General features: G+C 38.6%; 1 protein-coding gene across 2 annotated transcripts in view; it reads right to left on the bottom strand.

Annotated features, from left to right (window-relative positions):
• The window catches only part of col8a2 (collagen, type VIII, alpha 2), a 378,648-nt gene that overhangs the window by 271,616 nt on the left and 92,032 nt on the right, over positions 1-15,000 (bottom strand). The gene's annotated exons all lie outside the window — the stretch shown is intronic.

The raw sequence follows: 15,000 nt of genomic DNA, 5'->3' as shown, positions 1-15,000 counted from the left end.
ATGAAAACAACTGAAATATTCGTGATTGCTAAAACAAAGTAGATGCGGGAAAATATCGCTCAAACGGAAGACAAGAAACTGCTACAGGAAAATACCAAAAAAAGAGAAAAAGCCACTAAAATATGATGATTTCTGCTGCACCATTTTTCCAACGCAAAAAATGTGCCTTGGCTCAAAAAAGGTTGAAAAAGACTGGTCAACATAACATGTAATGGTAGTTCTTTGGTCAAAATTGTGCATAGATGATGTTTTACAGATCAACTTCAAGCCGCTTTCTGACAGTCGCTTCAGGATGCGCCGTTTAGTGGGCGGTCTTATTTACGTGGCAGAGTAACCGTGTAATACTATTCCATATCAGTAAGTGGCAGCCGGTAGCTAATTGCTTTGTAGATGTCGGAAACAGAGGGAGGCAAAGTGCAGGTAAAAAAAGGTATCTAATGCTTAAACCAAAAATAAGCAAAAGGTGAGTACTCCTAAGAAAAGGCATTGAAGCTTAGGGAAGGCTATGCAGAATTAAACTAAGACTGAACTGGCTACAAAGTAAACAAAACCAGAATGCTGGACGACAGCAAAGACTTACTGTGGAGCAAAAACGGCGTCCACAAAGTACATCCGAACATGATGTGACAATCAACAATGTCCTCACAAAGAAGGATGAAAACAACTTAAATATTCTTGATTGCTAAAACAAAGTAGATGCGGGAAAATATCGCTCAAAAGGAAGACAAGAAACTGCTACAGGAAAATACCAAAAAAAGAGAAAAAGCCACTAAAATATGATGATTTCTGCTGCACCATTTTTCCAACGCAAAAAATGTGCCTTGGCTCAAAAAAGGTTGAAAAACACTGGTCTACATAACATGTAATGGTAGTTCTTTGGTCAAAATGTTGCATAGATGATGTTTTACAGACCATCTTCAAGCCGCTTTCTGACAGTCGCTTCAGGATGCACCGTTTTGTGGGCGGTCTTATTTACGTGGCTCACCTTCAACAGCGTCTTCTCCACGTCCTCTTTGTTGTTGCGGTGTAGAGTGCAAGGACGGGAGTGGAAGAAGCGTCAAAAGATGGAGCTAACTGTTTTAATGACATTCAGACAACAACGCCGGAAATGTGTTCCCTGAAAAACCGTCCGACCGGAACTCTCTAATAACTAAAGTTCCTTGGGTAAATAATGTAAACTCACTACACCGGTATGTTTTAGTACTTTCAAGGCGAGATACAAGTTCGAACTTTACGCTAATTTATACTAGAAATGGTAACATTGAGGGTGAATGTCCCATAACAAGAAGATAGTGAAGAAGAAGAAGCTTATCGACACGGACTACAGTGGCGGACGTGCGCCAATTTTCAAGACTTATGCAGATCTCAAATACACATCAGCAGGTACCAGAAGGTAAAAAAAAGTTGGTTTTGCACAATATTGTGAAACAAAACGCCAGATAATATGTCTGCTAATGGGTGCTATTTTGCGGTCCTTATACACGCACCATAGTAATACTTGTATCTCTGACTACGGTAGCCGTAATGGGCCGACAATCCATCAAGCGGTGAGGCTTCAAAGTCTTACTAAAACATTTTGACGGATTTTTGAGCGCCGTGTGTAATGTTCTATTTCAATGGAACATCTAAAATGTCGGTGTTGTTTACTTGAGTCATATTACCATCATATTGCAGTCTACTCTTATGTGTGACTGCCATCTACTGGTCAAACTTATCAATACACCATGTACCAAATAACATTGCTTCGAGGTCATTACTCAGTGGCCTAGTGGTTAGACTGTCAGCCCTGAGATGGGTAGGTTGTGAGTTCAAATCCCGGCCGAGTCATACCAAAGACTATAAAAATGGGACCCATTACCTTCCTACTTGGCACTCAGCATCAAGGGTTGGAATTGGGGGTTAAATCACCAAAAAAGATTCCCGGGCGCGGCCACCGCTGCTGCTCACTTCTCCCCTCACCTCCCAGGGGGTGATCAAGGGTGATGGGTCAAATGCAGAGGACGAATTTTGCCATACCTAGTGTGTGTGTGTGACAATCATTGGTACTTTAACTTTAACTTTTTAATTTTAAGCAAAACCAGAATTATTCTGTACGTTAGGCGCACCGGGTTATAAGGCACACTGTCGAGTTTTGAGGGGAAAAAATAATTTTAAGTGTGCCTCATAGTCCGGAAAATACGCTACACATACGATAAATAATTAATGCTTTTGACAAGCCCAATTCATTTTTGTTCACATGTTTGGCTTTCTCCTGAGTCAATAATTGTTTTGGTCTAGTTTGTATGACGGATGTTTCTTCCTAATGCAACCCTGGCCGGGAATCGAACCCATGCTCTGTACAATAAAGATGTAATCTGAGTCCGATTGTTTGGAGTGGCAATTCGACTCATTTGATTCTCGATTCAACACTGTTCTTGATTCAAATTGATTGCCGCGATATTCTATTTGGTCTATACATTTGAAGAAAACTGTTTTAAAACGCCGGATGGTCGAACCTCGGATTCAGGAGGAACAGTGTGGTTTTCGTCTTGGTCGTGGAACTGTGGACCAGCTCTATACTCTCGGCAGGGTCCTTGAGGGTGCATGGGAGTTTGCCCAACCAGTCTACATGTGCTTTGTGGACTTGGAGAAGGCCTTCGACCGTGTCCCTCGGGAAGTCCTGTGGGGAGTGCTCAGAGAGTATGGGGTATCGGACTGTCTGATTGTGGCAGTCCGCTCCCTGTATGATCAGTGTCAGAGCTTGGTCCGCATTGCCGGCAGTAAGTCGGACACGTTTCCAGTGAGGGTTGGACTCCGCCAAGGCTGCCCTTTGTCACAGATTCTGTTCATAACCTTTATGGACAAAATTTCTAGGCGCAGTCAAGGCGTTGAGGGGATCCGGTTTGGTGGCTGCAGGATTAGGTCTTTGCTTTTTGCAGATGATGTGGTCCTGATGGCTTCATCTGGCCAGGATCTTCAGCTCTCACTGGATCGGTTCGCAGCCGAGTGTGAAGCAACCGGGATGAGAATGAGGACCTCCAAGTCGGAGTCCATGGTTCTCGCCTGGAAAAGGGTGGAGTGCCATCTCCGGGTTGGGAAGGAGACTCTGCCCTAAGTGGAGAAGCTCAAGTACCTCTGGGTCTTGTTCACGATTGAGGGAAGAGTGGATCGTGAGATCGACAGGCAGATCGGTGCGGCGTCTTCAGTAATGCGGACGCTGTATCGATCCATTGCGGTGAAGAAGGAGCTGAGCCGGAAGGCAAAGCTCTCAAATTACCAGTCGATCTACGTTCCCATCCTCACCTATGGTCATGAGCTTTGGGTCATGACCCAAAGGACAAGATCACGGGTACAAGATGGCTTCATCTGGCCAGGATCTTCAGCTCTCACTGTATCGGTTCGCAGCCGAGTGTGAAGCGACCGGGATGAGAATCAGCACCTCCAAGTCCGAGTCCATGGTTCTCGCCTGGAAAAGGGTGGAGTGCCATCTCCGGGTTGGGGAGGAGACCCTGCCCTAAGTGGAGAAGCTCAAGTACCTCTGGGTCTTGTTCACGAGTGAGGTAAGACTGGATCGTGAGAACGACAGGCGGATCGGTGCGGCGTCTTCAGTAATGCGGACGCTGTATCGATCCGTTGTGGTGAAGAAGGAGCTGAGCCGGAAGGCAAAGCTCTCAATTTACCGGTCGATCTACGTTCCCATTCTCACCTATGGTCATGAGCTTTGGGTCATGACCCAAAGGACAAGATCACGGGTACAAGCGGCCGAATTGAGTTTCCTCCGCCGGGTGGCGGGGCTCTCCCTTAGAGATAGGGTGAGAAGCTCTGTCATCCGGGGGGAGCTCAAAGTAAAGCTGCTGAACCTCCACATGGAGAGGAGCCAGATGAGGTGGTTCGGGCATCTGGTCAGGATGCCACCCGAACGCCTCCCTAGGGAGGTATTCAGGGCACGTGCGACCGGTAGGAGGCCACGGGGAAGACCCAGGACACGTTGGGAAGACTATGTCTCCCGGCTGGCCTGGGAACGCCTCGGGATCCCCCGGGAAGAGCTGGACGAAGTGGCTTGGGAGAGGGAAGTCTGGGCTTCCCTGCTTAGGCTGCTGCCCTCGCGACCCGACCTCGGATAAGCGGAAGAAGATGAATGGATGTTTTAAAACAGTTATAAAAGCTAATCTTGGCTGCGGACGTATGATGTTTACTTACAGCAAGGAAGCGCAGAGATGGCCTAAAACATCATTTTAAATATCAATTTGTGAACGTTTGTAATCGATTCAGAATCGTAACAATCGAATGATGGGAATCAGATTTTTTACCCATGACACTACCAGGGATTTTATACTAAAATATTTTTTAAAACAAGGGATGGGTACCGACTGACCAATTTAGCTAAAATCAAAAAAGGTACCATATTTTGATACCTTTGTTGTATGTGACATCACTTCCAAATGCAGACCAAATAGGCGTATCCGTGGCGGACTCAGCCTGACTGCCTCTAGCTCATGTTGCAATTTTCCATGGCAGCCAAACAAGCGTCCGTGACAGAAAGCGCTCCAAAGTAAGGTTCCACTTTTCAAAATGTGCTAGCTTGATGCTAATTTACATTGGATATGCCATAGACATGCTATTGATTAGCATTAGCGATTTTACACGGCGATTTCAACACATCCAAATTTGGTGATAAAAAGTACGACTAAGATGCACGTTACAATCAAACAGCTGGTGAGTAATAAATACAATACTTACAGTATTAACACTTTGCGGGGCTTAACAAAAGACAAGACTGGCACATACATGTAAGAAAACAAGATATCAGTTATCCTCATCAGCTCACTGTTAAATAATTTTAAAAAAAATATTATTTTACAAATGGACATTTTTCCATTCCAACATGAAGACACACTAATGTAACGAAAAATTGGTTCTGTTGAGTACCGATATTCCGAATAGGTACTGAATAGGTATTGGTCCAAATGGTACTACTCCATTTCTAAAAACAGAATAAAAATATGGAGAAAGTACGTAAAATATTAGGTATTCATGAGTACATACTGTAATTTATATCAGGGGTTCTTGATATTTTTTACCTTTGGGCCCAAATTTTCCACCACTCAAATATTAACACTGAATTAGTAATCTTCCTCTTGATTTTAACTGTATTCAATCATTATATCTAACCAACTTGCAGTTTAACAGTATAGACCTTGGGAAATTATATAAAACTGTGTTAACCACAAAGATTATTATCAAGGCTTAGGTCAGGCTAATTACAAAAAAATTAAATTAATCAATCAAAGTTTATTTATAAAGCCCTATATCACGTGTCTCAACGGGCTGTACAAGCCACAACGACATCCTCGGCTCTGATCCCTGAAAATTACTAATCAAATATAGTGCAAAAGAAGGTACTCACAAAAACTAATGAAAAATAAAATGTCCATATATTTCCGCAGTGCTGAGATAAATTATTTCCAACTAAATTAATAATAAATAATAAAATCTGTTTCTTAAATAAACTTTCAACATGAATGTGTAACAAAATTAATAATAAAGAATAAGATATTTTTCTTAAACAAACTTTCAAAATGTATTTGTAACTAAATTAATAATAAAATGTGTTTATTAAATAAACTTTCAAAACGTATTTGTAACTAAATTAATAAAAATAAAATGTGTTTATTAAATAAACTTTCAAAATGTATTTAACTAAACTAATAAATAAAATGTTTCTTGAACTTTCAAAAAGTATTTGTAACTAAATAATAAATAATAATAAAATATGTTTCTTAAACTTTCAAAACGTATTTGTAACTAAATTCATAATAATAAAATATGTTTCGTAAATAAACTTTCAAAATGTGTGTAACTAAATTAATAAATAATAAGATATGTGTCTTAAATAAACTTTCAAAATGTATTTGTAACTAAATTAATAATAATAATAAAATGTGTTTATTAAATAAACTCTCAAAATGTATTTAACTAAATTAATAAATAAAATGTTTCTTAAACTTTCAAAAAGTATTTGTAACTGAATTAATAATAAATAATAATAAAATATGTTTCTTAAACTTTCAAAACGTATTTATAACTAAATTAATAATAAATAATAAAATATGTTTCGTAAATAAACTTTCAAAATGTGTGTAACTAAATTAATAATAAATAATAATAAGATATGTGTCTTAAATAAACTTTCAAATTGTATTTGTAACTAAATGAATAATAATAATGAAATGTGTTTATTAAATAAACTTTCAAAATGTGTTTAACTAAATAAATAAAATGTTTCTTAAACTTTCAAAAAGTATTTGTAACTAAATTAATAATAAATAATAATAAAATATGTTTCTTATACTTTCAAAACGCATTTGTAACTAAATTAATAATAAATGAAATATGTGTCATAAATAAACTTTCAAAATGTGTGTAACCAAATTAATAATAAATAATACTTAAGGCTGCAACAACTAATCGATTAAATCGATAGTATAAAAATAGTTGGCGATTAATTTAGTCATCGATTCGTTGGATCTATGCTATGCGCATGTGCAGAGGCTACTTTAAAAAAAAAAAAAAAAAAACTTTATTCATAAACTGCAACATTTACAAACAGCTGAGAAACAATGATCAAAATAAGTACGGTGCCAGTATGCTGTTTTTTTCAATAAAATACTGGAAAGGATAGAAATGTAGTTTGTCTCTTTTATCCGATTATTAATCGATTAATTGAAGTAATAATCGACAGATTAATCGATTATCAAATTAGTTGTTGGTTGCAGCCCTATGTATCTTAAATAAACTTTCAAAATGTATTTGTAACTAAATTAATAATAATAATAAAATGTGTTTATTAAATAAACTTTCAAAATGTATTTGTAACTAAATAAATAAATAAATAAAATATGTTTCTTAAACTTTCAAAATGTATTTAACTAAATTAATAATAAATAATAATAAAATATGTTTCTTAAACTTTCAAAACGTATTTGTAACTAAATAATAAATACTCAAATATGCTTCGTAAATAAACTTTCAAAATGTATTTGTAACTAAATTAATAATAATGAATAAAATATGTTTCTTCAATAAACTTTCAAAATGTATTAGTAATTAAATTAATTAATAATATAATATAGTTAAACTTTCAAAATTTATTTGTAATTAAATTAATAATAAATAGTAATAAAATATGTTTCTTAAATTGTCAAAATGAAAGTGCAAATGAAAATACAGCTTTACCCCATGAGTCTTATATTTTGCGCTGAAGAAACTTTTATGACATCTTCTGTTTATTTGACATTGTCATTACTGCCACAGCTGACAAAGATATTTTTTTTCCACGGCCCTCAACGGTTCCCCGGCCCTACGGTTAAAAAACACTGGTTTGTGTATGCTATGTTTTTATTTGTGTGCTCTGCAGATGGTCTCTACCGTGACAACAGTTCTTCATCACTGACCACAAATGTGAGCAATCGATGTCGGTAAACAGCTCATTCGTTCTGTGCTAGTGTGTGTGTGTGTTTGTGTGTGTGGTCTGTTCCTTGCAATGATCCAAGCCTATGCAAGATCATAAAATAAGAGCGTACTGTGTCACTAACTTCACCTCGGAGATCAATAAAGGCTGCGAGGACATGTTCACAGCAGGGAGTCAGTGAAGTAAATCAAAGCAGTGAGAGCTCTGACGGTGACCCCGACTACCACATCATCCTCTTATTTTAGTCTGTGTTCCGTTCTCATGGTAACGCTCCCGAGTTCTGATCTCATCTCGCTCACGAGGAGCGGGTCGACACCCAAGTCAACACGAAGATGGAATTAAGCATCCTCAAGTGGCGAGAAGAAGCGATTGATTCATAACTGCGTGCTTTTACGGCCATGTTTTTGTGGTTCCCTGGATTCTTTGATTTTTGGGTGCGTAATCCACAGTTTGACACGTTGAAGGTTGTGTGAGCGTGCACAGGATTAATTTCTGGGAGGTGATAGTTGTTGTAGTTGGCCTAGCGAATGTCTCGGAGAACGCGGTAAGAGCCGACCAAAACATCCGGTCTTACTCGCTAGCATTAGATCATAGCTGGAGATCGACAGAGCTTTGTTTTTCCAGTCTGGACATGCAGCACCGCAAAGCAGAGGGAGTCGATAACGCCAGCCGAGGATGCTAAAATAATATCTGAACATTTATCCATGAAAATATGGAGAAGGTGCTGGAAGGAGATCATGTGGAAGTCTTCTTCAAGGTGAATAATGTACGTTATTGTTACATTACTTCATAAAACTACTGTAGTTGCTCGTAGTACGTTCTATGGTATTTTCATACATTTTTTATCTATATGAGTTTGGTTTTTTTTTAAAGGCATTATACATATTAAAATGATGCTCTTTTGGGGAGGCCAAATTGATTTCAATTCATTTCATTTGCACTACAAGTTTTTTTAAGTACGAGCTCCGTCACAGAACCAGTTACATTTCTATCCCGAGATACCACTCGTACGTATGAAACACGTGAAAGACTAAAATTTTTGAACAAGTTTAACCGGTTTGGTGAAATGTTGTCTTGATCCACGTCAACAAAACATTACCTAAGATGAGTATATAACACAAATGTACATTGTATTGTGTATATTATATACATTACATTCACCTGCAATAATTTTAATTAATACTCAAATGTACATTATATTGTTGTATTAAATACAGTGCATATTTTAATTGTCTACAACTGAAATTAAATTATATAAATGTATATCACATTGTGCATGTGATGTGTATTTTATTGACAGTTATCATTTAAGTTTGATTATACAAATGTATATTCCATTGTGTAAATTATATCAATAAAGTATGTGTTTTAATTGTCTATGATCATGTTAAAGTTAAAGTACCAATGATTGTCACACACACTAGGTGTGGCGAAATTATTGTCTGCATTTGACCCATCACCCTTGATCACCCCCTGGGAGGTATATATATATATATATATATATATATATACATATATATATATACACACACATACATATATATATATATATACACACACATATACATATATACACACATATACATATATACACACACACATATACATATACACACACATATACATATATACACACATATACATATATACACACACATATACATATATACACACACATATACATACACATATACACACATATACATATATATATACACACACACACACATATATACATTTATACACACACACACATATATACACACACACACACACATATATATACACACACATATACATTTATATATATATATATATATATATATATATATATGTATGTGTGGGGAAAAAAAAAATCACAAGACTATTTCATCTCTACAGGCCTGTTTCATGAGGGGGGTTCCCTCAATCATCAGGAGATTTTAATGGGAGCATTCACATACCATGGTTTATATAGGGCACAGAGTGGGTGGGTACAAGCTGGCGTAGGGGCGTGGTGATTGGCTCATGTGTTACCTAGGAGGTGTTTCCGTCTGTGGCGGCATGCTGTTACAATTTCGCTGCGCTTGTTGAGGGATGACAGGTCTGGACGGTAAATAATAAACAGTTTCTCTTTCAAGCATAGGTTGCATCTTTTATTACCACTATTGTAAGGTGTGCTGGATGCAAGAATTTGCCATGTTATTGAATATTCAACATTATTGTCTTTGAGGTCCCAAATGTGTTTGCTGAGTTCTGTGGTATTTCGCAGGTTTTTGTTCCTGAAAGAAGCCTTGTGGTTGTTCCATCTGGTTTTGAATTCACCCTCGGTTAATCCTACATATGTGTCGGATGTGTTAATGTCCTTGCGTATTACCTTAGATTGGTAGACAACTGATGTTTGTAAGCACCCCCCGTTGAGAGGGCAATCAGGTTTCTTTCGACAGTTACATGCTTTGTTGGTTTTGGAGTCGTTCTGACTGGGGGTCGACGGCTCATTTGCAATTGTTTTGTTGTGGTTTGAGATGATTTGTCGTATATTGTTCATGCAGCTGTAGCTCAATTTGATGTTGGTCTTGTTGAATACTTTTCTTAGGTTGTTGTCTTTGGGAAAGTGTTTGTCAATCAGATTGAGGAATTTGTGTCCAATGTTCGTTGAGACGTTTTTGCTGTATGGGGGGTTGTACCAGATGATGCCGCTTCGTTTTCTGTTCTTTTTTGGCTGGTTTCCTGGCGTGGGTTCATAGGTGAGGGTGAAATTGTATCCGCTTTCATCAAGGGCTTTTTGGTACGGGGGGGTTGCTTGGTCAAATTCAGCTTTGCTAGATGACAGCATCGGTAGCCTTTTATTGATTCCGGTAGGTATTCTTTTCGTGGTGGTGGGTGGATGGTTGCTGTCATGGTGCACGTATTGGAGTGTTGTGTTGGGTTTCGTGAATGGTTGGTAGCTGTTATTTCTCAGGTTGAAAGTGACGTCAAGGAAGTTGACGGTTTGCTTGTTGGCTTCAATCGTGATCCGTAGGCCGTTCTCTTTGAAAATTTGGCATATGCGCTTCTTGGTATTCTCGCTGCTCCTTGGCGAGGCGCGACACACTGCCAGTCCGTCATCACGGTAAATACCAAGGTTCAGATTGAGGCTAGCGAGCTGGGAGAGGAGGAAACTCCCAACGAGTTCACACGTTTCTGCTCCGTCAAAACTTCCCATAGTGACGTCAAATGTTGCATTGTTCTTTTTTTGCCATGGTGTATTGTTGTGGATGAGAATGGAGTTTTTTGCGTGGATGATGATGTTTCTTTCGTTGCCTGTGATTGAGTCGTAGTCTGAGGCGAAGTCTCAAAGACAATAATGTTGAATATTCAATAACATGGCAAATTCTTGCATCCAGCACACCTTACAATAGTGGTAATAAAAGATGCAACCTATGCTTGAAAGAGAAACTGTTTATTATTTACCGTCCAGACCTGTCATCCCTCAACAAGCGCAGCGAAATTGTAACAGCATGCCGCCACAGACGGAAACACCTCCTAGGTAACACATGAGCCAATCACCACGCCCCTACGCCAGCTTGTACCCACCCACTCTGTGCCCTATATAAACCATGGTATGTGAATGCTCCCATTAAAATCTCCTGATGATTGAGGGAACCCCCCTCATGAAACAGGCCTGTAGAGATGAAATAGTCTTGTGATTTTTTTTTCCCCACACATACATATATTGCGCTCTACTACGGTATCGAGCACTATTTTTTGGATAACCTTATTAAGACATATACTCCGCTCCAAATTGACATTTGTTGAGCACTGTACGACGATCAGAAATGGAAAAATTCAACATCGACTACTCCACGAAGAACATTCCCATACCCGCGCAGAATGACTACAAGCTAAGGCTCATAGAAAAGACGGAACACTTCCTAAGAAGGATGCGGTGGAAAGCACATTTTTTCCTCCACCCTGAAACAAAAGGAATGCAAAAGGAAACTTACGGATTCAAATCTACCAAGAACCCACCCACAGTTGAGGAACTAAAGGATTTTGAGAACGACATGCTCAAAATGATACAATCAGTCAAATTCAAGCCAATCCGCAACCCACTCCTCACCAAGCTGAAAAATGACAAGGAGCGCATCAAGAAAGTAAACAACCTCATCATAGCTGCCGATAAAACCACAAACTTCTACAGAATGGACATACCAGAACACCACACCTTACTGGACAGAAGCATCACCAAATCATACAAAAAAGCGCAACCCAATACCTTACAGAACATCCACCTGGAAAATAAAAGGATCGCGGCTGAACTGGACATTGAGGACAGGGTGGACGCCACAGCCAACAAGGAAGCCTTCATCACATTGAAGGATCACAAACCCAACTTCGCAAATAACCCAACATGCCGACTAATAAACCCAACTAAATCTGAAATAGGAAAAATCAGCAAAATAATCCTGGACAGAGTCAACACAAAAATCAAGGACAAAACACCACTCAACCAATGGAGAAATACAGCAGCAGTAATCAAATGGTTCAACAACATCCAAGACAAACAACAGCACAACTTTATCTCCTTTGATATCGAGGAATTTTACCCTTCCATCACGCAAGACCTACTGACTCAAGCACTAGACTTCGCCTCAGACTACGACTCAATCACAGGCAACGAAAGAAACATCATCATCCACGCAAAAAACTCCATTCTCATCCACAACAGTACACCATGGCAAAAAAAGAACAATGCAACATTTGACGTCACTATGGGAAGTTTTGACGGAGCAGAAACGTGTGAACTCGTTGGGAGTTTCCTCCTCTCCCAGCTCGCTAGCCTCAATCTGAACCTTGGTATTTACCGTGATGACGGACTGGCAGTGTGTCGCGCCTCGCCAAAGAGCAGCGAGAATACCAAGAAGCGCATATGCCAAATTTTCAAAGAGAACGGCCTACGGATCACGATTGAAGCCAACAAGCAAACCGTCAACTTCCTTGACGTCACTTTCAACCTGAGAAATAACAGCTACCAACCATTCACGAAACCCAACACAACACTCCAATACGTGCACCATGACAGCAACCATCCACCCACCACCACGAAAAGAATACCTACCGGAATCAATAAAAGGCTATCGATGCTGTCATCTAGCAAAGCTGAATTTGACCAAGCAACCCCCCCGTACCAAAAAGCCCTTGATGAAAGCGGATACAATTTCACCCTCACCTATGAACCCACGCCAGGAAACCAGCCAAAAAAGAACAGAAAACGAAGCGGCATCATCTGGTACAACCCCCCATACAGCAAAAACGTCTCAACGAACATTGGACACAAATTCCTCAATCTGATTGACAAACACTTTCCCAAAGACAACAACCTAAGAAAAGTATTCAACAAGAACAACATCAAATTGAGCTACAGCTGCATGAACAATATACGACAAATCATCTCAAACCACAACAAAACAATTGCAAATGAGCCGTCGACCCCCAGTCAGAACGACTCCAAAACCAACAAAGCATGTAACTGTCGAAAGAAACCTGATTGCTCTCTCAACGGGGGGTGCTTACAAACATCAGTTGTCTACCAATCTAAGGTAATACGCAAGGACATTAACACATCCGACACATATGTAGGATTAACCGAGGGTGAATTCAAAACCAGATGGAACAACCACAAGGCTTCTTTCAGGAACAAAAACCTGCGAAATACCACAGAACTCAGCAAACACATTTGGGACCTCAAAGACAATAATGTTGAATATTCAATAACATGGCAAATTCTTGCATCCAGCACACCTTACAATAGTGGTAATAAAAGATGCAACCTATGCTTGAAAGAGAAACTGTTTATTATTTACCGTCCAGACCTGTCATCCCTCAACAAGCGCAGCGAAATTGTAACAGCATGCCGCCACAGACGGAAACACCTCCTAGGTAACACATGAGCCAATCACCACGCCCCTACGCCAGCTTGTACCCACCCACTCTGTGCCCTATATAAACCATGGTATGTGAATGCTCCCATTAAAATCTCCTGATGATTGAGGGAACCCCCCTCATGAAACAGGCCTGTAGAGATGAAATAGTCTTGTGATTTTTTTTTCCCCACACATACATATATTGCGCTCTACTACGGTATCGAGCACTATTTTTTGGATAACCTTATTAAGACATATATATATATATATATATATATATATACATACACATATATATATATATATATATATATATATACATTTATATATATACATTTATATATATATATATATATATATATATATATATACACACACATTTATATATATATATATATACATTTATATATATATATATATATATATATATATACATACACATATATTTATATATATATATATAAATACTTTTTTGCCCCACTGTATATATATATATACATACACATATATATATATATATATATATATATATATACATACACATACATACACATATATATATATATATATATATATATGTGTGTATGTATGTATATACATATATATATATATATATATATATATATATATATATATATATATATATGTGTATGTATGTGTATGTATATATATATACTGTACATATATATATATATATATACATATATATATATACACACACACACACACACATACATACACATTCTAGTGGTGTAACGGTACGTGCATTTGTATTGAACCGTTTCGGTTCGGTGGTGTACCGAACGAGTACACATGCTAGCAGCGACCGGGCTAGGACAACATGTAAAAGCCAAAGCTGGAAGACCCTCCACCCTCGTTAAGATCTCCCGTTTGGCAACACTTTGGCTGCGCGATACAACAATGGAGGACGGAGGTTTCACCACAGCTCCCGACTTCAGGGTAAATGACGAGTCCGGCGATTAGTTGCAAATTGTGGCTTTATTGAGGTCTTGCACACAGCCAATCCAACAAAACACTAGCCACTCCCTGCACTCACCTACCGCTCCCTCACCTCGCTCGCCCACACACTCACCTCACATGCTGTCACATATTAAAGGGCCACACACACACATACGCTACTCTTATACCACATGCTAACCCATTTGAAGCGTCACCACCGTATTCAAGCAGCCTCTCCTCGGCAAGTCAGGCAGGGCTAAAGCAATAACAAATGTTTTCACAGCAGCAGATATACGTCCATATTGCATTAAAAACTAGATTTTGACCCACTTCTATGGTGGAAGAACAATGAGCCCACATATCCTCTTACTGTCAAGTTAGCCAGGCTGGGGGGGGGATAAATTAATCTGAGGCTGAGTTGACTTGAAACTGTTTAGTGTTGCACTTTTTATATGTAGAAGAAAAGTTGTGTCATTTTATTTAATCTGAGCAACAACTTGAGGCAGTTTAATGTTGATTAACGTGGACTTAAACAAGTTGAAACTTATTGGGGTGTTACCATTTAGTGGTCAATTGTACGGAATATGTACTGTACTGTGCAATCTACTAATACAAGTCTCAATCAATCAATCAAAAAAAGCACTTTATATGTAGAAAGGTTTTGTTACAGGGGAACATTATCACAATTTCAGAAGGGTTAAAACC

The sequence above is a fragment of the Nerophis lumbriciformis genome, linkage group LG21, assembly GCF_033978685.3.
Source record: "Nerophis lumbriciformis linkage group LG21, RoL_Nlum_v2.1, whole genome shotgun sequence".
Taxonomy (NCBI): Eukaryota; Metazoa; Chordata; class Actinopteri; order Syngnathiformes; family Syngnathidae; genus Nerophis; species Nerophis lumbriciformis.
The sequence above is the reverse complement of the archived record's forward strand: the minus strand, read 5'-3'. Positions and strand labels throughout refer to the sequence as shown.